Consider the following 26,894-nt stretch of genomic DNA (forward strand, 5'->3'; position numbering starts at 1 on the left):
TCAGCATCCTGCTAGCAAACCCTGATACTTGGCTCTGGTGCTCAGGTGCGGGAGGCCTCGGAAACCTTGGTGCTCCCTCTATTCTGACAAGGCACTTAGGAGGAGTAGTCCAGGCAGCAGAGATGCTATTAGGTGATTCATTCTTTAATCCCATGTACGCGAAGGTAGCAATGCTGGGAGTATTAATCAAAGGTTTGTGTAAGAGCCCTGATCCCACTTTAGACTAACATCTTCCCCCATTACTGGGCGCAATTCCCTCGAGGGGGTGAGTGACTGTATTCTGCACAGCCCCAAGGAGAGAACGCTCTAGATAATGGGGTCTGCCTCTTCATGGTAATCTGGTTAGCAACATGTGACAAGAGATCAGGCCATTCTGGGGATGAGGGACTGCAATGGGGAGCAGTGAGGAGTGGGATGGACTGTGGGGACTTGGGATAGAGCAGTGTGGGGGCTGGAGATATTGTGGGGCTTGGGGGATAAGAAGAAGGCTATAGAGGGGATGAGGTCCCGGGGGGTTGGTGGAGTGGGGGGAACAGCGGAGCCAGGATACGGGGCCTCTGCAGAACTCAACCCCTGCTGGCTCAGCAGTGAGCAGAGGCCATTGTCACCCTCTGGCCAGTTTCCTTCCACCTTTGTGAAGGGCAGCCAGCCTCAGTCCTGTTCCCCTCTGGGCCAGGCCCCACAAAACAACCACCCCAGTGAGCAAGAACCCCCCTGTCGGTCCCCCATGGGCAGCCTCATCAGAGGGGCCCAGGGCTGAATGGGCCATGCAGCCTGGACTCTTCTCTCCCCACTACAGCTGGCCTTGCAGGGCACAATGGAGGCACAAGGAAAGGGAGGGGCGGGGACGCCTATCCTGTCATGGCCCAGGTTACACCAGCCCAGAGAGCAAATGCATTGTTCTTAGACAACCCCTCTCAAGCACTTTCAGAACATTATCTGAGAGAACAATTACAACAGCCCTCTGCGGTCAGGCTGGGCTCCATATACATAGCTTGCTTCCACTGCCACTGAAATGCAGCCACCTCTGGGCTGGAGTGTGACTGCCCACTTGGAGATCTATGGGTGGAATGTGCTGCTCTGATTACTGAGCCCAGTTTAGATCATTGCTTTCTGCTTCCCCCTTCTCTTCTCTTCCTGTCCTGCACTGTTGTGTAGTGATATCTCAAAGCTCTTTACGAACGGAGGCCAGGATCATTAACCAAACCTGACAGATGGGGAAACTGAGGCATATAACGGTGAAGCGACTTACCCACTGGCCTGCTGAGTGACCTGAGGCAAGACAGGAATGCAGTCCAGGTCTCTGAAGTCCTAGTCCTTCAATGACCACAGGGAGGCAGGATCTTAAATAGAAAACCCCCAGATGCATGGCAGCAAACCACAGCCTAGCCCGATGGAACTCTTCCTTCTGAATTAGCCTCCTGAACCCCCACAATTCCCCCATCATCACTTAAGACAGTGGGGAATCAGCCCCCTGCTCCTTGGCTGGCCACTTACACCTGTGTGAAATGGGATGAAAAGCTGCCCTCCCAACCTGTTGTACCAGGCCGTGGAGAATCTGGCTACTGGGGTTTTTGGAGATGTCCTTCCCCCACACAGCTAGCTCAGGTGCTCTGCTGAGATCCCGGTAATGATGAGTCACATGGGCAAGCTCTTACGGCTTCCTGATGGCACCAGAACCCACCCTGTGTGGAATGACTCCCTTGGAAGTTACTCCAGTTCATCTGTTATTCTCTGTGTAAACACCTGGGTGTCTTTGAGCCTGTTATAATCTGGTCCATTTAAATGAATGACTAATAGATGGAGCTGGTCTCTTTAATACTTCATTATGAAAGGTGCCAAGAATGATATTAGCAATAAATTCTTAACAGCCGAAGCTGTAACAGGCTGTTCTAAGGCAGATGATTATTGTATCATACGGAGAGCAGGACGCCTACATCTGCACCTCCTAACATCCTTACACAGAGTGCTCTACAACTCCATAAATACTGAGTGCTGGCTTCCAGTTAGCTCCCTTGGGTGAATGGGCCCCAGTGCAAATCCACTCCTTCAGCGGCGTTAATTGGTCCCTCACTTTTGGAGGACATTTTCCATCAGCAAAGGCCGTCACATCAAAATCAGAACATTTCATGGGAACATGCTGATTTTGACAGGAAAGTGTCAAACTGAGTCATTGAGATTTTGTTGATGCACTTTAACGTTATCAAAATGTCTTGTTTTGATAAGGTAAAAATGTTTCATTTTGACTTTCTCTTTTAATTTTGTTTTGACATTAATTTTCATGATAATTTTAATGTATCTTATGCATAATATTTAATATTTTATAATGTCTTAGAATGTCTTGACATTATTGAAATGCCAACTCCTGAGAACCAAAACTTTGCACAGGAAAGGATCAGTTTTGATGAATTTTTGAACTCAAAATATAAAATTCTGGAGAAAAGTCTTGAAATTAAGATGTTCCATTTTGATGTTTTTAGAAATGAAAAATCCTGGTTTTCAGATTCAAAAGACTTTTGGGTTCTACATTTTGTGTGTGTGAGAGAGAAAACCAAACCCAAAATCAAAACATTTAAAAACTATTGACATGAAACATTTCGATTGACCTAAACTTTTTTATAGATATTCAGTTTGCAGAAAAATTGAGACTGACTTTTTGGCATGATTCAGCACAGGAAAGGTCTTCAAAATCTGAAACTTTCTGAGGAGGGGTAAACAATTTGCCAGATTGTTGAAATGAAATGTTCTGATGTTTGCAGATTGAAAATTTTTGGAGTTTTCATCCCGGAACAAACTGACTTTGTGTTCAGCTTTGGAATGAAAACAAATGTTGGAATTGCCCATGTGTAACGAGGCCTTCGCTGGTCCTCACAACAAATTAGCCAGAGACCTCTGCTGAGTGCAATCACCAGTGCTTTTTATTTTCAGTGTCAGCTCCCACCACCTTCTATTTACAGTCTGCTCCAAACCAGCAACCTGGGGGAAAGCTAGCTTCTCCAGCCAGCAGGGTTGCACAGCCTTTGGCTCCGCCCTTGCCCTTGCCCTTGCCCTTGCCACCCCCCACCTACTTCCTTCCTGCCAGCTTTGTATAGCTCCCAGCTAATAAGGCCTGCAGGTGCTTCTCTTCCAGCAATTAGGGCTGGCATACTCAGCCAGCCCCAATTAATACTTCTTAATTAGAGCTGAGCTAATAGGGGCCTGGCTCAGGACCTCCTGGTCAGCACCTTGTTACACCATGGAATAGAAATTTGCCAGCAGAGAGGCCGGATATGGAACAGGCTGTTAAGAATGGACAATTCTCTTGCCATTCAAGATGCTTCCCAGCAGGTCAGGTGTATGGCATGGTGATGGGGCAGCTTTGGAGGAACTTGTGTAACACTGACAGACCCCTGTCGTCGATGGGCAGGATTGAACCTGGGATCTCTGGAGCTAAATGAATGAGCCTCTACTGCGTGCACTAAAAGCCACATGGCCATTAGCTAAGGCTGTAGCAGATGCATTAATCTCTATGTGGTCTCAGTGTCACTAGAGGGAACAGAACACCACACCCAGAAGGTGCGTGGGTTACGCTTGCACTGCACTATACCAGGCCTGTGCAGAAGCACAAGCCACTGGTCTCCAGGTCTGCCCCCTTCTGCCCTGTCCAGTCTGGAAGTGTCCAATCAAAATGCTGAGCCCGGGTCTGCAAGATCAGGCCCCGAAGTGCTAGCTGGTATCCTCTTGATTACTGCATGTGAGGTTCAGAGGAGACAGCAGGGCTGGGGATTGAGTGATGGCGACACCCAGAGCAAACCCAATCCCTGTCAAGAGTACAAGCCCTGGGACTCAGAGGGGGAAGGGGCGGAGGGGAAAACCTCCCAGAGAGAGTGGCCAAAGGCCCATGGGAGCTGGGCTCAAAAATATCCATGGCTCTGCTGCCACTGCCTGGCTGACCTACCCCAGCCTGACTCACCAAGTGAGGCTACTTTCACTTGTGTCTGGTCCCGATTGCCATGGCATGGGACCATGTGAGCCCCATGGGACCATGTGAGCCCCAGTGGTTCTCAACCAGGGGTCTGGGGCCCCCTGGGGGGCTGCAAACAGGTTTCAGGGGGGCCACCAAGCAGGGCCAGCATTAGACTTGCTGGGGCCCAGGGTAGAAGGCTGAAGCCAACTGCATGGGCCTGAAGCCTAGGGCCCTGAGTCCTGCCACCTGGGGCTGAAGCCAAAGCCTGAGCAATGTAGCTTCACAAGGGCCCATGTGGCATGGGGCCCCAGGCAATTGCCCAGCATCCTACCCCCTAACGCCAGCCCTGGCTTTTGTATGCAGAAAACCAGTTGCTGTGGCACAGGTGGGCCATGGAGTTTTTATAGCGTATTGGGTGGTGAGGTGGGGGGGTCTTAGGGAAAAAAGGCTGAGAACCCCTGCCGGAGGTGGCTGGGAATCCCTGGCATCTGAGTTGAGTGAGGCTGGGCCCAAAGGCACAGAGCCACTGGGACTCTGCTGTTGATATGGGCTGAAGCCAAGCAGCAGGGACGAAGCCAGAGCAGCTGCGAGGGCGGGGAGGGCTGTTTGTGGCTGGCTTTCACTGGAATCCTCTGAGGAGTTTTTCTCAGAGAGACAGGAGCTAGGTACAGAAGGCTTGTCAGGGAACCAAATGCAAGGAGATCTCTGCAGAAAAACCTGAGTGTCTATGGATTAGGTTTAGAAGTGTGAGCAACAAGAGTGATGTAGTGGTGGGAGTCTGCTATAGACCACCGGACCAGGGGGATGAGGTGGATGAGGCTTTCTTCCAGCAACTCGCAGAAGCTACTAGATCGCACGCCCTGGTTCTCATGGGTGACTTTAATTTTCCTGATATCTGCTGGGAGAGCAATACAGCGGTGCATAGACAATCCAGGAAGTTTTTGAAAAGCGTAGGGGACAATTTCCTGGTGCAAGTGCTAGAGGAGCCAACTAGGGGGGGAGCTTTTCTTGACCTGCTGCTCACAAACCGGGAAGAATTAGTGGGGGAAGCAAAAGTGGATGGGAATCTGGGGGGCAGTGACCATGAGTTGGTCGAGTTCAGGATCCTGACGCAGGGAAGAAAGGTAAGCAGCAGGATACGGACCCTGGACTTCAGGAAAGCAGACTTCGACTCCCTCAGGGAATGGATGGGTAGGATCCCCTGGGGGACTAACATGAAGGGGAAAGGAGTCCAGGAGAGCTGGCTGTATTTCAAGGAATCCCTGTTGAGGTTACAGGGACAAACCATCCCGATGAGTCGAAAGAATAGTAAATATGGCAGGCGACCAGCTTGGCTTAACGGTGAAATCCTAGCGGATCTTAAACATAAAAAAGAAGCTTACAAGAAGTGGAAGGTTGGACATATGACCAGGGATGAGTATAAAAATATTGCTCGGGCATGTAGGAATGAAATCAGGAGGGCCAAATCGCACTTGGAGCTGCAGCTAGCAAGAGATGTCAAGAGTAACAAGAAGGGTTTCTTCAGGTATGTTGGCGACAAGAAGAAAGCCAAGGAAAGTGTGGGCCCCTTACTGAATGAGTGAGGCAACCTAGTGACAGAGGATGTGGAAAAAGCTAATGTACTCAATGCTTTTTTTGCCTCTGTCTTCACGAACAAGGTCAGCTCCCAGACTGCTGCGCTGGGCGTCACAGCATGGGGAGTAGATGGCCAGCCCTCTGTGGAGAAAGAAGTGGTTTGGGACTATTTAGAAAAGCTGGACGAGCACAAGTCCATGGGGCCGGATGCGCTGCATCCGAGAGTGCTAAAGGAATTGGCGGATGTGATTGCAGAGCCATTGGCCATTATCTTTGAAAACTCGTGGCGAACGGGGGAAGTCCCAGATGACTGGAAAAAGGCTAATGTAGTGCCCATCTTTAAAAAAGGGAAGAAGGAGGATCCTGGGAACTACAGGCCAGTCAGCCTCACCTCAGTCCCCGGAAAAATCATGGAGCAGGTCCTCAAGGAATCAATCCTGAAGCACTTTCACGAGAGGAAAGTGATCAGGAACAGTCAGCATGGATTCACCAAGGGTAGGTCATGCCTGACTAATCTAATCGCCTTCTATGATGAAATAACTGGCTCTGTGGATGAAGGGAAAGCAGTGGACCTGTTATTCCTCGACTTTAGCAAAGCTTTTGACACGGTCTCCCACAGTATTCTTGTCAGCAAGTTAAAGAACTATGGGCTGAATGGACTATAAGGTGGATAGAAAGCTGGCTAGATTGTCGGGCTCAACGGGTAGTGATCAATGGCTCCATGTCTAGTTGGCAGCCGGTGTCAAGTGGAGTGCCCCAGGGGTCGGTCCTGGGGCCGGTTTTGTTCAATATCTTCATAAATGATCTGGAGGATGGTGTGGATTGCACTCTCAGCAAATTTGCGGATGATACTTAACTGGGAGGAATGGTAGATACGCTGGAGGGCAGGGATAGGATACAGAAGGACCTAGACAAATTGGAGGATTGGGCCAAAAGAAACCTGATGAGGTTCAATAAGGATAAGTGCAGGGTCCTGCACTTAGGACGGAAGAACCCAATGCACAGCTAGGCTACTAGCTAGCACAACTAGGGACCGAATGGCTAGGCAGCAGTTCTGCGGAAAAGGACGTAGGGGTTACAGTGGACGAGAAGCTGGATATGAGTCAGCAGTGTGCCCTTGTTGCCATGAAGGCCAATGGCATTTTGGGATGTATAAGTAGGGGCATAGTGAGCAGATCGAGGGACGTGATCGTTCCCCTCTATTCGACATTGGTGAGGCCTCATCTGGAGTACTGTGTCCAGTTTTGGGCCCCACACTACAAGAAGGATGTGGATAAATTGGAGAGAGTCCAGCAAAGGGCAACAAAAATGATTAGGGGTCTGGAACACATGACTTATGAGGAGAGGCTGAGGGAACTGGGATTGTTTAGTCTACAGAAGAGAAGAATGAGGGGGGATTTGATAGCTGCTTTCAACTACCTGAGAAGTGGTTCCAGAGAGGATGGTTCTAGACTATTCTCAGTGGTAGAAGAGGACAGGACAAGGAGTAATGGTCTCAAGTTGCAGTGGGGGAGGTTTAGGTTGGATATTAGGAAAAACTTTTTCACTAGGAGGGTGGTGAAACACTGGAATGCGTTACCTAGGGAGGTGGTAGAATCTCCTTCCTTGGAAGTTTTTAAGGTCAGGCTTGACAAAGCCCTGGCTGGGATGATTTAGTTGGGGATTGGTCCTGCTTTGAGCAGGGGGTTGGACTAGATGACCTCCTGAGGTCCCTTCCAACCCTGATATTCTATGATTCTATGCTATGCCTCTTCCAAAGGGGAGTTTGGGTTGGTTTCTTCTTCCTGAGTGCCTGGATTTTGACAGCCTGTTTGATGGATCAATGAAGACATCGTGAAGGACAAGGAAGCATCCCGTCAAACATGGCTCCCGCTCTACCTCAGGGTAGGCAGGAGCTACAGCAGGGCTCGAGGGGAAACCAGCCTGTGATAAGGAGGAAGATCCATCCCGTTTGTGTTGTATTGTTGTTTGCATTCTACTGAGAGGGAAAGTGAAGCATGGACGGGCGCTGCCTGGTCACCCAGAGAGTCAGTGGCAGAGCTGGTAATATAGCCCTCGGTCACATGGGTGGCTCTCCCTGCTGCACAAAAGCTCTGTATATCCCTGCCACTGCATAGCACAAAGGTGCACTTCCACTGCAGCTTTGCCCATGGCCCCATGCAGGGGGATGCTCTTCCCTCCATATACCTCTGCCCCACTTCAAAGCTCTGGCAATGGAAGCAGGCAGCCTGACTCGGGCACGTGTGACCCCTGTTAGCTGGTCAGTGGGTTACAAGAAGATCCTGATCCTGGTCTATATGGTCTGGTTCCCCAAAGAATGTCAGGTGAGTCTGAAATGAAAGCCAGGGGCACGCTGGGCATTGAAGTCACTGGGAAATGTATGGGCAGATGCCATGCCAGGAGTAACGGAGGCCTGCTGAAAACAGGTTTTAAAGTCTGTATCAAGGCAGCATTGACAAGCAGGCTTCCTGTCAGACAACAGCTGTCTGTTCACCCCTCTGTCAGCATGTACATTGAGCATCGTAGCTAACAAAACAGCTACACCTCCACATTGGAAGCCAACAGAGGCATATGAAATCAATGGGGAGGAAGCATGACCCAAGAACACCAATGACTGGGAAGGGTGGGGTGGGGGGAGTGTCTGTCCATGAAGACAGACAATAACTTAGGGGATAGATGGAGAAGGAAAAACAACACCCCTTTATCCTGCACTGTGGCAATGGGGAGGGTGTTTACATGCGTGACCACAGGCTCTCAGTCAGCCTGGGTTGAAACACTACAGAGGACACTTGGGGTGAGGTGTATTCAGAGTGGAGGTTAGCCTGCTAAGTTCAGTCTCCAAAAAGCATCTCATAACTTTGTTTTACATATGACCCTTTTGCTTCTATTGTCCTTACTAGCTCTTGAATCTTTGATGATAAATGTATTGTTGGTTTCACTATAACGCTATCTCAGTGCTAGGATATTGAACTAGGTGCTGGCCCTCAGCTGAATCATCCAAACTGAGATGTAGACTGGTCCTTTGGGGTCAGCCACCCTGGTATATCTGGACCCTAGAGGGGAAGGCTCCAAAAGGGCTCAGGGAGCGGGGAGCAAAGTAAGGGCTGTGGGAACGCAGAGGAGATGGGGTGGTGGATAACAGACTGGATATGGCAGGGGCTGGGACCCAGTTAAGCACAGGAGGGAAAGAGGTAACCAGGTGTCTCACAGTGCTGGGCCTCCAGACGATCCTCACAGCTGGCACACGCCTCACAGTGCAGCCAGCTGCGAGGGTTGCTTTGACACCCACCCCCTGTGGCATGAGCTGCGACTCCCCTCCACTGAGTGCTGCCTGGGGCTAGCTAGCACCTTGTTCCTCTAGCTCTGTCCCCTGAGCACAGGAGAATGCTTGTGACCCAGACTCATGGCTACTGGCTGCTATCAGTCATCAGCAGAAATCAAACCAAGTGTCAGCCCCTGGCACGTGAGCTAACGGAGCCCCCGCTGGGACACCAGCATAGCGCAGTTGCTGTGGCCAGGGGCACACAAGACAGCGTATTACACTCAGACGCCACATTCACTCCTCAGCTGGTGTCTTTGCAGAGGGGAGAAGCCAAGATAACCAGCAAGGGTGGAGTTTGCCACGGAGACCAGGGCCCATCCCCCTCACTTACAGCTGGTGTCACAGGATCTCAAGGGGCTAGGCTCAGGGTTCATGTCCCTTCTCAAAACAGCACTCCTCAAGAACTGGACTTCAGCCCAGAATCCCCAGAACCATCCCCTGAAGTAACCTGGGCTTCCCAACCCCTGTACTGGCCCAGTCTCTTCGGCACCCCCTCCCCGAAGGGTAACAAAATGGCAGACAACTTGTGCTCCCTTGAGTTGTAACTGGTCTGAGATGCGTGTAGGCTAACTGGAGTTAAAAGCACAAATGCACTCAAGTGTGGGGACAGAGCGCAAAGTAGGGTACATACTTGAGTCTTATAACGCAAGTCCCCTTTGCAGTGCAGACAAGCCCTGACACTAATCCAAGAATGTCTCTCTTTTGCCACCACGCGTAGAGTGTGTCATAGAATCATAGAATATTAGGGTTGGAAGAGATGTCAGGAGGTCATCAAGTCTAACCCCCTGCTCAAAGCAGGACCAACACCAACTAAATCATCCCAGCCAGGGCTTTGTCAAGCCGGGCCTTAAAAACCTCTAAGGATGGAGATTCCACCACCTCCCTCAGTAACCCATTCCAGTGCTTCACCACCCTCCCAGTGAAATAGTGTTTCCTAATATCCAACCTAGACCTCCCACACTGCAACTTGAGACCATTACTTCTTGTTCTGTCATCTGCCACTACTGAGAACAGCCTAGTTCCATCCTCTTTGGAACCTACCTTCAGGTAGTTGAAGGCTGCTATCAAATCCCCTCTCACTCCTCTCTGCAGACTAAATAAACCCAGTTCCCTCAGCCTCTCCTCATAAGTCATGTGCCCCAGGCCCCTAATAATTTTCGTTGCCCTCCGCTGGACTCTCTCCAGTTTGTCCGTATCCTTTCTGTAGTGGGGGGCCCAAAACTGGATGCAATACTACAGATGTGGCCTCACCAGTGCCGAACAGAGGGGAATAATCATTTTCCTCGATCTGCTGGCAATGCTCCTACTAATGCAGCCCAATATGCCGTTAACCTTCTTGGCAGCAAGGGCACACTGCTGACTCATATCCAGATTCTCATCCACTGTAATCCCCAGGTCCTCTAATCCCATGGTCAGTAAAGACCTGCTGCCCTGAAGTGTAGGGCTGGAGAGGGGAGTTCTGCACAGCTTGGCGTTGAGCCAGCCAGGTCTTCTTCATATTCTCCCTGAACAACGTGGTAATGGCGAGAACTGCACATGAAGAAAGCTGCCAGGTGCCACTAAAGGGAGTGGATTTGCACAGAGGGGTGAGGGCAGAGGAAAGGACCCAAAAGGAGCTGGGGGTATCAGAAACTGGAAAAATAAACTGGTGTACGGGAGGGGAGGGGGAACAAACCCACAACACAAACAGCCCCGTTCTCTGCTCGCATGGCAGTGACGGCGGCAGAAAGGCAGCGGCCCTACACTCCATCAAAGGGAGAAACAATGCTGAAAGGCCCCCATCCTGTTGAGTGCCTAGCGGTGCTGAGTGCCTTCACTCTGAGTGGAGTCAGTGGGAGCTGGAGGGCACCCAGAGCTTAGCAGAAAGCTCCATAGAAAAGGCAAAGAACTTAATAGTAACAGAGGCCAAAGTCCTGGCAAATGAAATATTTAGCACTGTTCAAATGTGCCAAGGCAATTCACACGGCTTTATGGGCTCACCCTGGGGCGATTGGCGGCTGTGATTGCAGAGCCCTTGGCCATTATCTTTGAAAACTCGTGGCGAACGGGGGAAGTCCCGGATGACTGGAAAAAGGCTAATGTAGTGCCCATCTTTAAAAAAGGGAAGAAGGAGGATCCTGGGAACTACAGGCCAGTCAGCCTCACCTCAGTCCCTGGAAAAATCATGGAGCAGGTCCTCAAAGAATCAATCCTGAAGCACTTAGAGGAGAGGAAAATGATCAGGAACAGTCAGCATGGATTCACCAAGGGAAGGTCATGCCTGACTAATCTAATCGCCTTTTATGATGAGATTACTGGTTCTGTGGATGAAGGGAAAGCAGTGGATGTATTGTTTCTTGACTTTAGCAAAGCTTTTGACACGGTCTCCCACAGCATTCTTGTCAGCAAGTTAAGGAAGTATGGGCTGGATGAATGCACTATAAGGTGGGTAGAAAGCTGGCTAGATTGTCGGGCTCAACGGGTAGTGATCAATGGCTCCATGTCTAGTTGGCAGCCGGTGTCAAGTGGAGTGCCCCAGGGGTCGGTCCTGGGGCCCGTTTTGTTCAATATCTTCATAAATGATCTGGAGGATGGTGTGGATTGCACTCTCAGCAAATTTGCGGATGATACTAAACTGGGAGGAGTGGTAGATACGCTGGAGGGGAGGGATAGGATACAGAAGGACCTAGACAAATTGGAGGATTGGGCCAAAAGAAATCTGATGAGGTTCAATAAGGATAAGTGCAGGGTCCTGCACTTAGGATGGAAGAATCCAATGCATCGCTACAGACTAGGGACCGAATGGCTAGGCAGCAGTTCTGCGGAAAAGGACCTAGGGGTGACAGTGGACGAGAAGCTGGATATGAGTCAGCAGTGTGCCCTTGTTGCCAAGAAGGCCAATGGCATTTTGGGATGTATAAGTAGGGGCATAGCGAGCAGATCGAGGGACGTGATCGTTCCCCTCTATTCGACACTGGTGAGGCCTCATCTGGAGTACTGTGTCCAGTTTTGGGCCCCACACTACAAGAAGGATGTGGATAAATTGGAAAGAGTCCAGCGAAGGGCAACAAAAATGATTAGGGGTCTAGAGCACATGACTTATGAGGAGAGGCTGAGGGAGCTGGGATTGTTTAGTCTACAGAAGAGAAGAATGAGGGGGGATTTGATAGCTGCTTTCAACTACCTGAAAGGGGGTTCCAAAGAGGATGGCTCTAGACTGTTCTCAATGGTAGCAGATGACAGAACGAGGAGTAATGGTCTCAAGTTGCAATGGGGGAGGTTTAGATTGGATATTAGGAAAAACTTTTTCACTAAGAGGGTGGTGAAACACTGGAATGCGTTACCTAGGGAGGTGGTAGAATCTCCTTCCTTAGAGGTTTTTAAGGTCAGGCTTGACAAAGCCCTGGCTGGGATGATTTAACTGGGACTTGGTCCTGCTTTGAGCAGGGGGTTGGACTAGATGACCTTCTGGGGTCCCTTCCAACCCTGATATTCTATGATTCTATGATTCTATGATTCACTGGGGCCCACTCCACAGAGGGTAGGAGCTGTGGCAGCCTGGGGAGGGGTCTTTAGCTCATGCTGGAGTAGTTCATGTGTTTAGTTTTGCAGCTCCCCAGTTCAGTCCCTGGGGGCTAGGACGAGATCATGGCCATCACGTCATACCAACACCTGAATTTTCTTCTAGGTCTTCCAGTGGAGTGGCACTGAAGAGGGAGGAGAACTGATAGATCAGCAGCTTCTACAAGGGCTGAATCCGCCGTTACATGCTACCCTATCTCCCCCCCAGCAGTTACCCTATTGAGCTCCTGTCCCAGCCAGCACGGGGCAACAATGGGGGACGTATGACAAATTAGTTCTAGATGGGGTCTTACACTGGAAGGAACAGCTAGCTGGTGAGAGGGAGGGATCAGAGGCTGCATGGCTCCCCCAAGATCCCTCCTGAAGGAACTGAGCTGTGCGACTCAGCGTCTGTGTGCAAATCATCCTTCCTTGCTTCACCCTGGCTCACACACCTGGGGCAGCAGGTCAGGCCTGCACAGGAGCCTGTCTTGGGCCAGAGAGGAGATTTAGAACAGCTCTATCAGCTTGCAGCCCTGCGAGGATGATGGGTATGGCGAGCACTCAAAATCCGCCTTTCATCATCATCAGCAACTGCTGTGACCTCTGTTCTTCCGCGCATGCCCACACCAACCATACACACACACATGGGGAGGGATGTTGATTTGTTTTACAATGCACTAGTTTGGGGTGGGGCACGTGCATTGTTGTGTGTGTGTTTTGCTCCCCTCGCCATAATACCATGAGAGAATGAATATTGCATTAGCCCAGTAGCAGAAAAGGGACTAGTACAACAGAGTGGGACCTATTTTCAGACCCTGTGATAAAGTTTGAGATTTCAAAAATATTCTGTCCCAAATTGGGTTGAAATCTTGAAAATTTTCTTAAACCAAAAATCTGTAAACATTTTGGTTTGGGTCAAGTGCCAGGTTTTGTTTTGATAACTACAGAATATCTTGTTTGGAGTTTGACTATTTTTAAATTTCTTCTATTTACATAGTTTACGCTACATTAACTGAAATTTCGAAAGGAAAAGTCACTTTGCCCTATGGGTGGAATGTTTAACCATTCAAAAAATGGGACATTTTTGACACACTGCACCTTCTTGTCAAATGTTCAAAATGTGTCATTTTTCACCAGCCCCGACCCCACTTTCAGTTTGGGCAAATAGTCATTTTCCAAAGAAAAAATGTTTTTTGACAAATTCCTGCCCAGCTCTAGGGCCTGCCATTCCCACCTTGTCACCATGGAGAGAGCCTTGCTCCCTGAAGCCAGCTGCTCCCGCTCTCTTTCCACTGGGTATGGCTGAGGAATGCCAAACCCACACCACACAGGTGCACTCTTTCCCTCACTGACAGTGGGAGCAGCCAAAGAACCAGTTGGCGAAAAAGTGTGACATGCTGGCCTGTATCAGCTGACCGTTTCTTTGTGCCCCTGCCCCTGTCTCTTTGGTGTATCCACATGCTAGTCTTATACAGAACCTGTAGGACAGGGACTGTCTCTTTGCTATGTGTACAGTACTTAGAGGCCAAGGCCCAACTGTGCTACCACAATACAAAGAATTAATAGTAACCCCCTCCCGGCCCCAGCCTGCACACCCTCCTTCCACCCCTTGGCAAGAGGGAATCCAGGCAGAGATTCCTGGCAGCTCCAGTAAAACGGCAGAGAACCCTTCCGCAAGAGCCAGTTCCCATAGATATAGCATCCAGAAGAAGAGAAGAGCCTTGGGAGGCAGACAGTAGAAGAAGCAGGCAGCCACTGGCCCCTCTGAGCCTGAGTGTAGGTGTCCGCCTACCAGTCCATCTCAGAGCAAGCACATGAGTTCATTCTCAGTTTCTCTCCCCGCGCACAAGCCCCTGTGAAGCAAGGAAGAGCCAATGAATTAAAAGTCTTGGGGCAGCACTTGGCTGGAGCAGAAAGGATGGGGCATGCAAAGGTGCACCCCGCACCCCCGTATGGAGAGAACAGCTCTGGGGTGCAATGCACTGGTTTACCTGGCACTGTACCTTTGGATTATTTCCTGTGCCCCTGCTCCTCCTTCCAATAGAAGAGACACAGCTGAGGTTGGCCAGGTGCAGCCGCCAAAGTTTCTGGGTTGGGAGAAGTGGGCCAAGACAGCACCATGCATCGGGATTAGCCAATCAGAAACAGAAACAGAAACAGATGGTTCCCAAAGAGTTTGGGCTGATTAAATTAGCCTCTCCCTTGACTCCAGAGCCCTCAGCAGCTGGTGGTGAGCTACAGCCTGCGCTCAGGTTCACCAGTGTAAATCCAAAATAATTCGCTAGAGTCACTCCAGATGTATACCAGGGTTCAGTGCCTAACTCCCCTTGGCTCTTTTGAAAATCCCAGCCTGACTCACTTTGCTGGAGGCAATGGGCTAGTTCAATCCAGTGTTGGCCGGAAAGCCCCATATTGTTTGATTGGGTCTCTGGTGCCACGCAGTGAACTAGCAGCCATGCATGTCTCCTGCGATGACCGCCAAAATAGCCCTTTGATTCTGTCTCCTGCAATGGTGCATGTCCTGCAGGGAGCAGGGGCAGCATCTGCTTGTTGGGCAGCAGGGGCTCCCCAATGTTGGGGGGCTCCTCCAAGAAGTATGGGTTGGATGAATGGACTATAAGGTGGATAGAAAGCTGGCTAGATTGTCAGGCTCAACGCATAGTGATCAATGGCTCTATATCTAGTTGGCAGCCGGTATCAAGCGGAGTGCCCCAAGGGTCGGTTCTGGGGCCGGTCTTGTTCAATATCTTCATTAATGATCTGGAGGATGGTGTGGACTGCACCCTCAGCAAGTTTGCAGATGACACTAAACTGGGACAAGAGGTAGATACGCTGGAGGGTAGGGATAGGATACAGAGGGACCTAGACAAATTAGAGGATTGGGCCAAAAGAAATCTGATGAGGTTCAACAAGGACGAGGCAGAGTCCTGCGCTTAGGACGGAAGAATCCCATGCACCGCTACAGACTAGGGACTGAATGGCTAGGCAGCAGTTCTGCAGAAAAGGACCTGAGGATACAGTGGACGACAAGCTGGATATGAGTCAACAGTGTGCCCTTGTTGCCAAGAAGGCCAATGGAATTTTGGGCTGTATAAGTAGGGGCATTGCTAGCAGATCGAGGGACATAATCGTTCCCCTCTATTCGACATTGGTGAGGCCTCATCTGGAGTACTGTGTCCAGTTTTGGGCCCCCCACTACAAGAAGTATGTGGAAAAATTGGAAAGCGTCCAGTGGAGGGCAACAAAATGATTAGTGGACTGGAATACATGACTTCTGAGGAGAGGCTGAGGGAACTGGGATTGTTTGGTCTGCAGAAGAGAAGAATGAGGGGGGATTTGATAGCTGCTTTCAACTACCTGAAAGGGGGTTCCAAAGAGGATCTAGACTGTTCTCAGTGGTAGCAGATGACAGAACGAGGAGTAATGGTCTCAAGTTGCAGTGCGGGAGGTTTAGGTTGGATATTAGGAAAAACTTTTTCACTAGGAGGGTGGTGAAACATTGGATTGGGTTACCTAGTGTGAGAGGGTCAGGCCGGATGGCTACAGGAGAGTAATTTTTTTTTTTAAAGCAGAAAAGAGTTTTATTTGTATAACACTTACGAAGAATCACCAAGAAGGATAAAGCAAAACTATGGAACAAAACAAAAGTAAATGCAAGGTATAACACAGCAGCCTTCAGGAGGGAGAAGTGTTCAGGCTAGCCTGGGCCCAGAGTGGGGGGGCTTCCTCGTGGTCTTCCACCCTCCTGAATAACCTGGTGGCCTAGAGCGGGGGGACTTCCTCGACACTCATGGTCTTCCATACCCTCGAGTTACCTAGTGCCACACCCAGTGTCACCGATTATTCCTCTCCTGAGAGTGCCCGACAAGATGGGCACGGCTGTGGCGTGGGCGGTTTGGGGGTCGGGGGACGTACACCCACGTGTGATAGGACCCCTCCTAGGTGACAGTGATGATGGTATCCACAGCGGCAACAGCTGGGGCTGGGGTCTCTCGCTCTTCCCCTCAATCAAAGGGTTAGACGGAGGGAACCGGACGGGGTCACCGAGCAGAGAACCTCGGACAGCGCCCACCGCTCCTCGAAGGCGTCAAGGGAGTTGGTGGACGCGGCCCAGAGGAACTCCGCCCAGATACATGAATGTACTGAGGATCGGAAAACGGCCCTACAGTCGCAGGATGCTTCATTGGCCAGCCTCCCCTCTCTGGTTTTATTGGCTGTTTTAGCTAGGGCTAGGAGGAGGTTAACCAGGAGATCCCGCGACTTTGTGGGGCCACGGATGGGGAGTGTGTAAATAAAAAGGTGAGGGGAAAAGTGTAGCCAAAAGCATAATAAAATATTCATGAGGAACCGGAAAAGGGGCTGCAGCCTGGCACACTCTAAATATACATGTGCCAGGGTTTCCCTCATGTTGCAAAAAGGGCAAGTATCCGGGATGGGGGTGAACCGCATTGAAAACACGCCCGTGCTCACAGCTCCGTGAAGGAGCCTTCAACTAATGTCCCCAACGGGCCTCGGGACCAAGGTGGAATACAGGCTGGCCCACCGGGGCTGCTCACACTCCAAAGGTGGCAGGAGGTCCCGCCACTTTGTATCGGGGCGGGACACCAGGGTGTGGGCGTGAAGGGTGTGAAACGTGAGTGTGTATAGATGTTTCCGTGGCACAATTTGGAAGCTGACCGGCTGCAGTTCATGCAGCCGGCTCGCAGTGAAAGTGTGAGAGGTTTGTTTGGATCTACGGGATAGGGGCCCAATTGAAAGGTCCAGCGGGCCTGGGGTGGAGGGTGGGCAGGGTGTGCCCTCGCGCAGGGCTCGGTTGAGATAAGCCCGAGCAGCGGGCGTCAAGGCGGCCTTCACCTCCTGAGGTACGCGCTGGGGGGTACGAGGTCTGGAGAGCCCCATGCGCCGAGCGAGCTTCAGGGGATCCGGCCAATCTCCCCGGTCGTAGTCCAGGAGGTCTCCGACTCTCGTGACTTCCGCCAGGACCAAACTCTGGCGCACCGAGCGGGACTCCGCCACCTGCAGACGAAGCTGGGGGTTGTGTAGCAGGGGCTCCACGAGGAGATCTGCTCCCACGGTGACCAACATGGACCTGGTCATTGAAAACAGTTTCCAGGTCCGGAGGAGGTCCTGGTAGAAGACCGGCAGCCCAGAGAGGTCTCGCGGAAAACCTCTCGGACAGAGATAAAAGAGCTGCCGGTTGTATTGGAGCCCTTGGAAGCGGCGCAGGAAGGTGTGCGCCAATATGCTCCACGTCGAACTACCTGCACTATAAAGGAGCCTCTGCAGGGCCTGGAGGCGGAAGACACGGACCTGAGTGTGCAGACACTTCAGGCCCTGCCCTCCTTCCTTCAGGGGAAGATGAAGAACCCCAACAGGGGCCCAGTGCATTCCTGACCAAAAGAACTCTAGAATCGATGTCCGGAGGTTCGTCAGGAAACCCGGGGCCGGGACCAGGGTGTTGAGCCAGTACCAGAGCGTGGACAGGACTAGTTGGTTAAGCACCAGTGCTCTCCCTCGGAGGGAGAGACATCGGAGTAGCCTCGTCCATTTCTGGAGCTGCCCTATCACCCCACCTTCTAAATTTTGCCAGTTCTCCAGCGGAGAAGGGTGCATGGCAGAAAGGAAAACGCCTAGGTAGAGCAGTGGACCCGCGCTCCATCGGATGGTCTGAAGCGCGGGTGGGAGGGAGCTCACCTGCCACCAGTCCCCCACCGCCAAGCCAGAGCTCTTGACCCAGTTGACTCGGGCGGAGGAGGCTGCCAAATAGATGGCCTGGCAAGCCTGCACCAGCGCCAAGTCGCCCGGGTCCTGGACCACGAGGAGTATGTCATCAGCGTACGCTGACAGGACCAGCCGCAGCTCCGGCTCCCACAGCACCAACCCTGTCAACCTCCTGCGGAGGAGACAGAGGAAGGGCTCAATCGCCAGAGCGTACAGCTGGCCTGAGAGGGGGCACTCCTGCCGTACTTCTAGCCCAAAGCTGACCGCTTTGGTCAGTGAGCCTAACCAGACACTCCGCGGAAGCGTACAGCACCTGGAGAAAACTCACAAACTGAGGTCCAAATCCAAATGCCTGCAGAGTGCCCAGGAGGTACCCATGGTCCACTCTATCGAACGCCTTCTCCTGATCAAGAGACAGGAGGGCGGACGACAGGCTGTCTCTACGCCCGAGTTCCAAAAGGTCTCGGACTAGAAATAGGTTGTCAAAAATGCTGCGGCCCGGGACAGTGTAGGTCAGGTCTGGGTGGATCACGTCCGCCATCACGGACCCTAGCCGCAGCGAGATTGCTTTCGCTACGATTTTGTAGTCCGTGCTAAGGAGCGAGAAGGGACGCCAGTTTCGTAAATCGCGGAGGTCCCCCCTCTTCGGCAACAAGGCGAGCACCGCTCGCCTGCACGAAAGAGGGAGGACCCCGCCCTGCAAAGACTCGGCCCAGACAGTGGCTAGGTCTGGGCCAAGGATGTCCCAGAACGCGCGGTAGAACTCCACGGTCAGCCCATCCATGCCCGGAGATTTATTGGTGTGCATGCGACAGAGGGCTTCCGAGAACTCGGCCAGGGTGAAAGGCAGCTCTAGTCGGTCTCGGTCGCCCACGCTGACCATGGGGAGTTCCTCCCAGAGCACCCTGCAAGCGCCAGGATCAGTCGGATCCGGGGAGAAAAGGCTTGTGTAGAAGTCGCGGGCCCTCCCACACATCTCCACCGGATCCGTGAGGGGGGTGCCATCTTCTGCTAGAAGGCAGCTGACGTGTTTCTTGGCCCCCCTCATTTTCTCCAGGGCGTAGAAGAAATGGGAGCTGCGATCCATCTCCCGAAGGAGGCGGATGTGGGATCGAACAAAGGCACCTCGGGCGCGATGGTCCTCGAGGGCCCGGAGCTCCTCCCGCTTCTGCCGGCATGCTCCGCAGAGGAACGGGTCCTCGGGGCTGGCGGCCAGACGCCTCTCCATCTCTAAGACCTCCCGTTCCAACTGCTCTATCGCTGCATTTCTCCGTCGGCTGGTGCCCCGGGTGCAGTCACAGCAGAAGAGCTTGGCGCGCACCTTCCCTAGATCCCACCATCGCCGCGCCGAAAGAAAGGCATGCCACTGCTCTCACCAGGCCAACCAAAACTCCTGGAAGGACATCACGAAGCCCTCATCTTCCAACAGGCTGTTGTTAAAATGCCAATAGGCCGGCTCCGGCCTCTCTGCATGGAGGGAGGCTGTTATGGTGGCTAGATGATGGTCAGAAAATGGGGCCGGCTGAATGTTGGAGGAGTGGGCTCGTGAAAGATGGAAACGGGATAAATAAACACGGTCCAACCGAGAGTGGTGTGACCAATGTGCCTCCACCCAGACAAAGGTGAATGTGGAAGTGTCATCTGGGTGGTGGTCACGCCAGACGTCCACTAGGGAGTGATGTTCGACTATTTCTTGGAGAATGTTCATGGCGGCCAGGCTCAGCTCGGCCCCTGAGCGGTCCTGCTCCTCGAGGGTGGTGTTAAAGTCCCCTCCCAGGACTAGGCACTCGTGAGAATCTAGGGTGCCGAGGAAGTCAGACACCCGCTGATAGAATTGCGGTCGCTTCGGGCTCATTGTTGGGGCATAGATGTTAACGAGGTTGACCACGAGCCCCTCCATATGGACTCGGAGATGCAGCAGGCGGCCCAGCACGGCCTCAGTGACCCCTAGCACCTCGGGCCGTAGGTTGGGCGAGAACAGGGTCGCCACTCCAGCTTGCCGAATCATGAAGTGGCTAAAGTAGACCCCATCTCCCCACTCCAGCCACCAGCTGTCCTCGGCGGTCGGATCCGTATGGGTCTCCTGCAGGAAAACCACAGACTACCCCCCTTCCCGAAGGTAAGAGAGCACCTGGGACCTGCGGAGAGCCATCCTACAGCCCCTGGTGTTCAAAGTTGCAATAATGAGAGGCATCATGCGGAGGGTTGCGGGGGTGGAGGTTCCTTGTTGGCGGGGGTGTTCGCGGCCCCAGGCGCGTCATGCAACAATCCGTGACCCATCCCGTAAGTGAGTAAATCATCACGGAAGCTGCGGGCCCGCCCGTAGGCTGCGGCACCGTGCCTTCCTTTCCCTCTACCCTCCTTTATAAGGGCCCTTGTGGCCTGGAGGATTTGATCAAGGTATCCCCATAGCTGGAGAGCTAGCTGTACCCTGTTGCGGGAGCCATGGATGTCTTCTAGAAACTCCCGCAATGCTTTTCGCAGCTTATGGGGGGTGGGGTTGCGATTTCCTGGTTATTCCCTGGTGGGGCTCTTGGTGCAGCCTCATGGTCCGCTGAGGCGGGCAGGCAGGGTGCAGACCACCGATGGGACGTCTGACAGGCTAAAGTTATTAGGTCCATCTCAAGCCTTGGGGTAGAAGGGGACAGCGGAGGGAAAATTGCAGCTCCTAATGGGTTGCGGCAGGAAAATGCAAAGGCTGCTCCTTGGGGGGGATCCGCAAAAAAAGGGAAAGAAATAACCCCAGGGGCAGCAATAGCATTGCAGGAGGAGGTGGATTGGGCAGGGACAGGGGTGGGGGCAGGGGCAGAGGTGAGGCTCTGAGCTTCGGGAGGCAAGCAGCTAAGAGGTGGCACCTCCTGAACAGATTCAAGGGTTAAGGGGGTGGGGAGGGGGCTCCCAGTGATGCTAGGCGCAGGCTCTGTGGTGGATTTGGCAGCCACGGCATCAGGTGGTGGACTACCTTCTGTAGGGTGCCCGCCCGGGAAGGCGGTTAGGGGGAGGGAGCATGGGGAAAGGGGGACTGGGGTGAGGTTGTCCAGATCGAGGCCAGCCGGCAGAAGGTCATCCTCTCCCTGGGTGACCGGGGTCAAACCTAGGGCCTCGATCTCCTCATACATGGAGGAGAGGTCGTCTTCTGCCACCCCGGGGGTCTCCCCTCTGGCGCCCGCTATGATGGTCGCTTCAGGGTTCACGGGGGGTTCCGGTGATATTCGGGCAGAAGGGGCTTCCTCAGGGATCTCGGAGGGGAGGGTCTCCCGTGGAGGGGAGATCCTACCTTCCAGTGCTATTTTGTCTTCCCCTCCTGACACCGGCGGATGGATCTCACTCGTGGGCATAGCGGAAGGCTCAGTATCAGTGCCTCCCTTCCTGGTCTTCCGGGGGGCCTCCGCATCGGATGGGTGCAGCGGAGCTTGAGCCTTCCGCTTGCCTTGCTTCCCCTGGACTAGGGTCCAGCTCTCCATAGCATCATCTGGGGGCTGGTTAGCAGGGATCGTGTCGGGGGGCAGAGGCGATGGTTCAGGGGTTCGGGGGGGTAAAGGTGAGGCAGTGTGGGGGGGGGTTCTCCTTGGGGCGGGCCCTCTCCTATGCCCGGTAATATCTTTGCTGCACCCTCCTCCATAGGCTCTGCCGGATTGTTAACAGCAAGGGTGAGACTCGCTCGCTCGTCTGGGCGTTGTAGGGGAGGTGTCTCTTGGGCCCAGATGGGAGCAGCGGTGAATCAAGCAGGAGGAGAGGTGGTTTCAGGTGCCGGGCGGCCAGGGGCGTCGGCAACAACAGAGCCGATGTCCTGCCGGGTCTCGGGGGTCTCGGGTGCCCCTTCCCGCTGGGCCAAGAGGCAGTCTCTTCGGACATGCCCCGCTGATCGGCAGAGGTAGCACTGGGCCTTCCCGTGGAGTAAAAGACCCAATAGCGGGCTCCCTGGTAGGGGACTAGGAAGGACCCCTCGAGCGCCTCTCCATCGCACGCCGGCGGCGGTAGAAGCTGCACTTGCCGGCGGAACGAGAGGACGTGACGGAGGGTGGGGTCCTTGCAGCCCCACGGGAGAGGGCTGATGACAGAAACGGGTTTCCCCAGGGTGGAGAGAGCGGGTAACAGGGCGGCATTGGGTAGAAAGGGAGGGACGGAGGTCAGGACTAGGTGGACGCCCAGGTCCTCTTGCGGCTCCAGGGGGACAAACACCCCCCCCACCGCCAGGCCCTTCTCCACTGCCTCCTGGGAGGCAGCCTCCGATGCTAAGAAAAAAACAACCCTCCCGTACATTTTGGAGGCCGCCACAATGGCCGTGGGTCCTATCACCCTCGCCAACGCCTGCACGTATGTCTCCACGTGGGGCGAGGCGGGCACCAGGAGGCAACGGATGCCATGCTTTCTGGTCATGGTGGGAAAGGGGCCCCGGCCGCTATTAATGGTAGCAGAGGCGGTGGGTGGGCGAGATGACGAGGCGGCAGGCGGGGGAGGCTGCCACCGACTGGGCATACACCCTGGGGGCCGGGGGAGGGACGCTCACAGAGCTGGTGGAGGGAACAGCGGGGAGGGACGCCATGGTCAATGACGAGACCACAGTGGTGGGGGCAGCCCCTACCATGGAGGGCCTGGTGGTTGTAGCGGGGCTCTTTCCCTTCTTCACACCCTGGCATTTCCGGCTAACCGGGGGGGCTCTCCTAGAATCTGGGCGGGGGGTGGGCGTAGCAGCGGCAGTAGTCGCCCTGGTGCCTCCGGCTGCCGATGCCCCAGCGGGGGCAGTGGCAGGTGTTTTGGCAGCAGTGGTGGGGGGGAGGCTTGGGGGTTCGGCAAGGGGGTAGGTGGGGGAGGGGAAGCTGAGGTTGTTAGAGGGGCCTCACCCCTCTCATTCCCCACCATCGTGAGCAGGGAGAGATGGGGAGACACCAGAAGGAGGAGGGGGGAGCGGGAAGCAGATTAATCACTTCTCCCTGTTGGGCTGCAGGTGGGGGGGGGGCAAATGGGTCGGACTGGACAGGGGGAGGAAACAGGAGTTGGGGTCAGGTAGTAGGGGCAAACTGTGGGGTGGACAGTTCGGTGGGGGGGGGATGTGGACCCACGCGCATTTGTCCAAAGAGTCTCGTTTGGTCGGCTGTCGTTTCTGGTCCGGATGGTGGAAACAGAGCAAGCAGCTGAATCCAGAGGCAGATGGCAAGTTGCCAGCAGGGACAGATGGCGGGGGGGCTGTGACGGTTGTAGTAGTGTTGGGGGGGGCACCGATGGATCGGGGGGCAGCTTCGTGCCACACCCCCTGTGCCCCTACAAACGCAGTTAAGACACAGCCAAACTCCCCACACACGAGAGTACAGTTCAAAAGTTACTCAGTCTTACGGCCCCCTCCACGATGATTTGTAGCTTCTCTGGGCATTTTTTTCTGTCGGCTATCTTCCCTTCTGGTTTTGTAGCGAGGCTTTCAGCAGGCCAGGAATGTCGGAGAGATAAGAAGATTCTCTCAGCCATGAACATACAGCAAAACGGTTGGGTCTGGGGGCTTCCACTCCCCTCCTCCGGGGAGGGGGTCGGCAGTCCTCCCCCCCCCTGGGGTTTCAGCTGGAGCAGTAGCAGCATCCGAGGGCAGGCGTGGGGGGGCTGGCAGCTAGCTGGCAGCCGACCAGCACTCGAACGGCAGCAGAAAAACAGCAAAAAAAAAACAAAACGAAAAAAAGCGTCTGGCCCAGTCGTGGAGGAAGCTGAGACAGGGGCAAAAAGTAAGAAAAGCCCAGGCCAGGGGGCTTTAGGAGAGAATAGAAAGCAGATAGATTAGCCCCAGGTTAAGTAGGTCCCTTTTCCCTGGGTAAGGGAGCAGGGAAGGTTCCAGAACAATCAGGAACCTTCTGGAGACAATTAAGACAGATAGGCTGATTAGAACACCTGCAGCCAATCAAGAAGCTGCTAGAATCAATTAAGGCAGGCTAATCAGGGCACCTGGGTTTAAAAAGGAGCTCACTTCAGTTTGTGGTGTGCGTGTGAGGAGCTGAGAGTGAGAACGCGTACTGTTGGAGGACTGAGGAGTACAAGCATTATCAGACACCAGGAGGATGGTCCTATGGTGAGAATAAAGAAGGTGTTGGGAGGAGGCCATGGGGAAGTAGCCCAGGGAGTTGTAGCTGTCGCAGAGCTGTTCCAGGAGGCACTCTAGACAGCTGCATTCCATAGGGTCCTGGGCTGGAACCCGGAGTAGAGGGCGGGCCTGGGTTCCCCCCAAACCTCCCAACTCCTGGTCAGACACAGGAGGAGTCGACCTGGACTGTGGGTTCAGAAAAACGGCCAAGCTGAGGGCTGCTGTGAAGCTCCAAGGCAAGCAAATCTGCCAATAAGCGCAAGACCCACCAAGGTAGAGGAGGAACTTTGTCACACTAGGGAGGTGGTGGAATCTCCTTCCTTTGAGGTTTTTAAGGTCAGGCTTGACAAATCCCTGGCTGGGATGATTTAGTTGGGGATTGGTCCTGCTCTGAGCAGCGGGTTGGACTAGGTGACCTCCTGAGGGCCCTTCCAACCCTGATATTCTATGATTCTATGAATGTTACAGGAATAAACTAGGTATGTAAAAGAACCTAGCTGTTCAGCTGGGGCATTTCTAATGTGTCCACCACTGGCAGAGCCAGGAGCCAGTCTAGGAGAAAGTCACAGTGAAGCCAGGGCAGGCAGTGGGTTCTCCTGGATTTAGGCTACATGGGGCCCCGAGTGGAGTAGGAGGGGGCTGCAGGTCTGGAGTGTGCAGCAGTCGACAAGTTGTGATTTGGGAGCCCTGAACTGGAGGGGAGGGGGCTGCAGATCATAATTGAGGAGCATTGGCAGAGCTGAGTGGGGGTCCCAGCCCTGGACTCCTGACATGATGAGGTGCTTTGACCAGGGGATGTTTACCCAGTCCATGCCTGCCCCTTGCCCATCTCTCCTAGCACTGTCAGTCCCACTCTGTAGTGAGCATCACATTTCACCACTGCCATCTTGTGGGAGGGGAATACATGGAATCAGATGTTGGGAAAAAGCCTCTCTGCGACTTGATTTACTGCTGATTCTTGCTCAGCAGCCAGGGAGAAGCGCCAAGGATCATAGCACCTTTGGCAACCTTCCCCCATGTTTCTATTAAGAACAAATTTACAACTGTGTGAGTGTTATTTCATGTTCAGCAATAAATCCAGGCAATGGAGGCCATAAGAGCTGTATTAACCTTTCCCACCAGTACAAAAAGAGCCACCATAAACCAGGAGTAAACAACTGGAGGGAAGGGGCAATTACTCCTCTTACATGTACTCAGCAAAAGATAATAAACTTGCCGCTGATCTATGGCTGGAAGTAAAACACTGTCCTTGTTCTCCCCCAACTCCTCTGGGCAAGCCCCAGGCTGGGGAAGGAGGCACTTTGCTTATATGGATTGGTTCTATTGTTGTTTGTTTGTGGTAAGGTGGAAGTGGGAGGGAGGCTTGTGTGTGCAGTTCTGTGTGAATGAAGAAGAAGAGAAGAAGCTGGAGAAGTTGAAGAGCTGATCACCAAGGCTGGGGCAGGAGCAGGACAGGTAGGACTCATGCAAGCTAATGCCCAGCATAAGAACGGCCATACCGCAGCAGACCAACAGTCCATCTAGCCCAGTATCCTGTCTCCTGCAGTGGCCAGTTCCAGATCTTCAGAAGGAGTGTACAAAACAGAGCAATTTTGTAGGGCTCCACCCCATTTCCCCCTCCCACCTTTTGGCAGCCAGAAGTTTAGGGTCATTCCAAGTATAACACTGACAGACCCCGGTCGTTGGTGGGCGGGATTGAACCTGGGACCTCTGGAGCTTAGTGCATGAGCCTCTACTGCATGAGCTAAAAGACTCTTAGCTAAGGCTGTAGAGAAGACTCATTAATCTCTAAGTGGTCTCGGTGCCACTAGATGGGACAGAACACCACACCTAGGAGATGTGTCGGTTACATACTTCCCCTCGCTGAGGAAGCGCTGTGACATTGCTTTATGGAAATATGCTTATGAATATAACAAAACTGAAATATGCTTTACGCTAATACCCCTTGTATGGTGTCATTAGAAAGCTTATAATCTACTGAGTGTGTTCATCCTATTTGTATGCATGTATTATTCTTGTATCTGAAGCTGGAAATATGAAGTGCAACTCTGAGGTCCTATGGTAATTATACAAGTGTGGGCCATTAATGGTGGCTTAGAATCTTGATGGCTCCCATTAACTAGGACAATTGGTTGTGAATGGGTTTATTTACCTGCAAGCCTTCCCATGTACAGGTGGGCCAGCCCCTGGGTAATGAAGAATGAGGTTTCATAGGACACGTGACCATGTCACATGATACTGGAATCCATCTTAAATCTGCTACTTTTCCATTTAGAAGGGCGGGTGGGGACTCAGAGAGACAAAAGGTTCCCTTCTTTTCCAAAGCTATAAAAGGGGGTGGAACAGAACAAAGGGGGCTGCCAACCATGAGAACACTCCTGTTTTCCACCTAAGATGTCTGCTGGAATTAACAAGGACTGTACCAGGGGAAAGGATTGGGCCCAGACTTGGAAGGAGTCTAGTCTGTGAAAGAAGCTTATTGGAACATCTTTGAGGGTGAGATTTTACCTGTAACCAGTTTCTTAATGTATTAGGCTTAGACTTGCATGTTTTTGCTTTATTTTGCTTGGTGACTTACTTTGTTCTGTCTGTTATTACTTGAAACCACTTAAATCCTACTTTTTATATTTAATAAAATCACTTTTGTTTATTAATTAAACCAGAGTAAGTGATTAATACCCGGGGGAGCAAACAGCTGTCCATATCTCTCTATCAATGTTATC

This window comes from Chelonia mydas, chromosome 10, assembly GCF_015237465.2.
Source record: "Chelonia mydas isolate rCheMyd1 chromosome 10, rCheMyd1.pri.v2, whole genome shotgun sequence".
In the NCBI taxonomy this organism is placed as follows: domain Eukaryota; kingdom Metazoa; phylum Chordata; order Testudines; family Cheloniidae; genus Chelonia; species Chelonia mydas.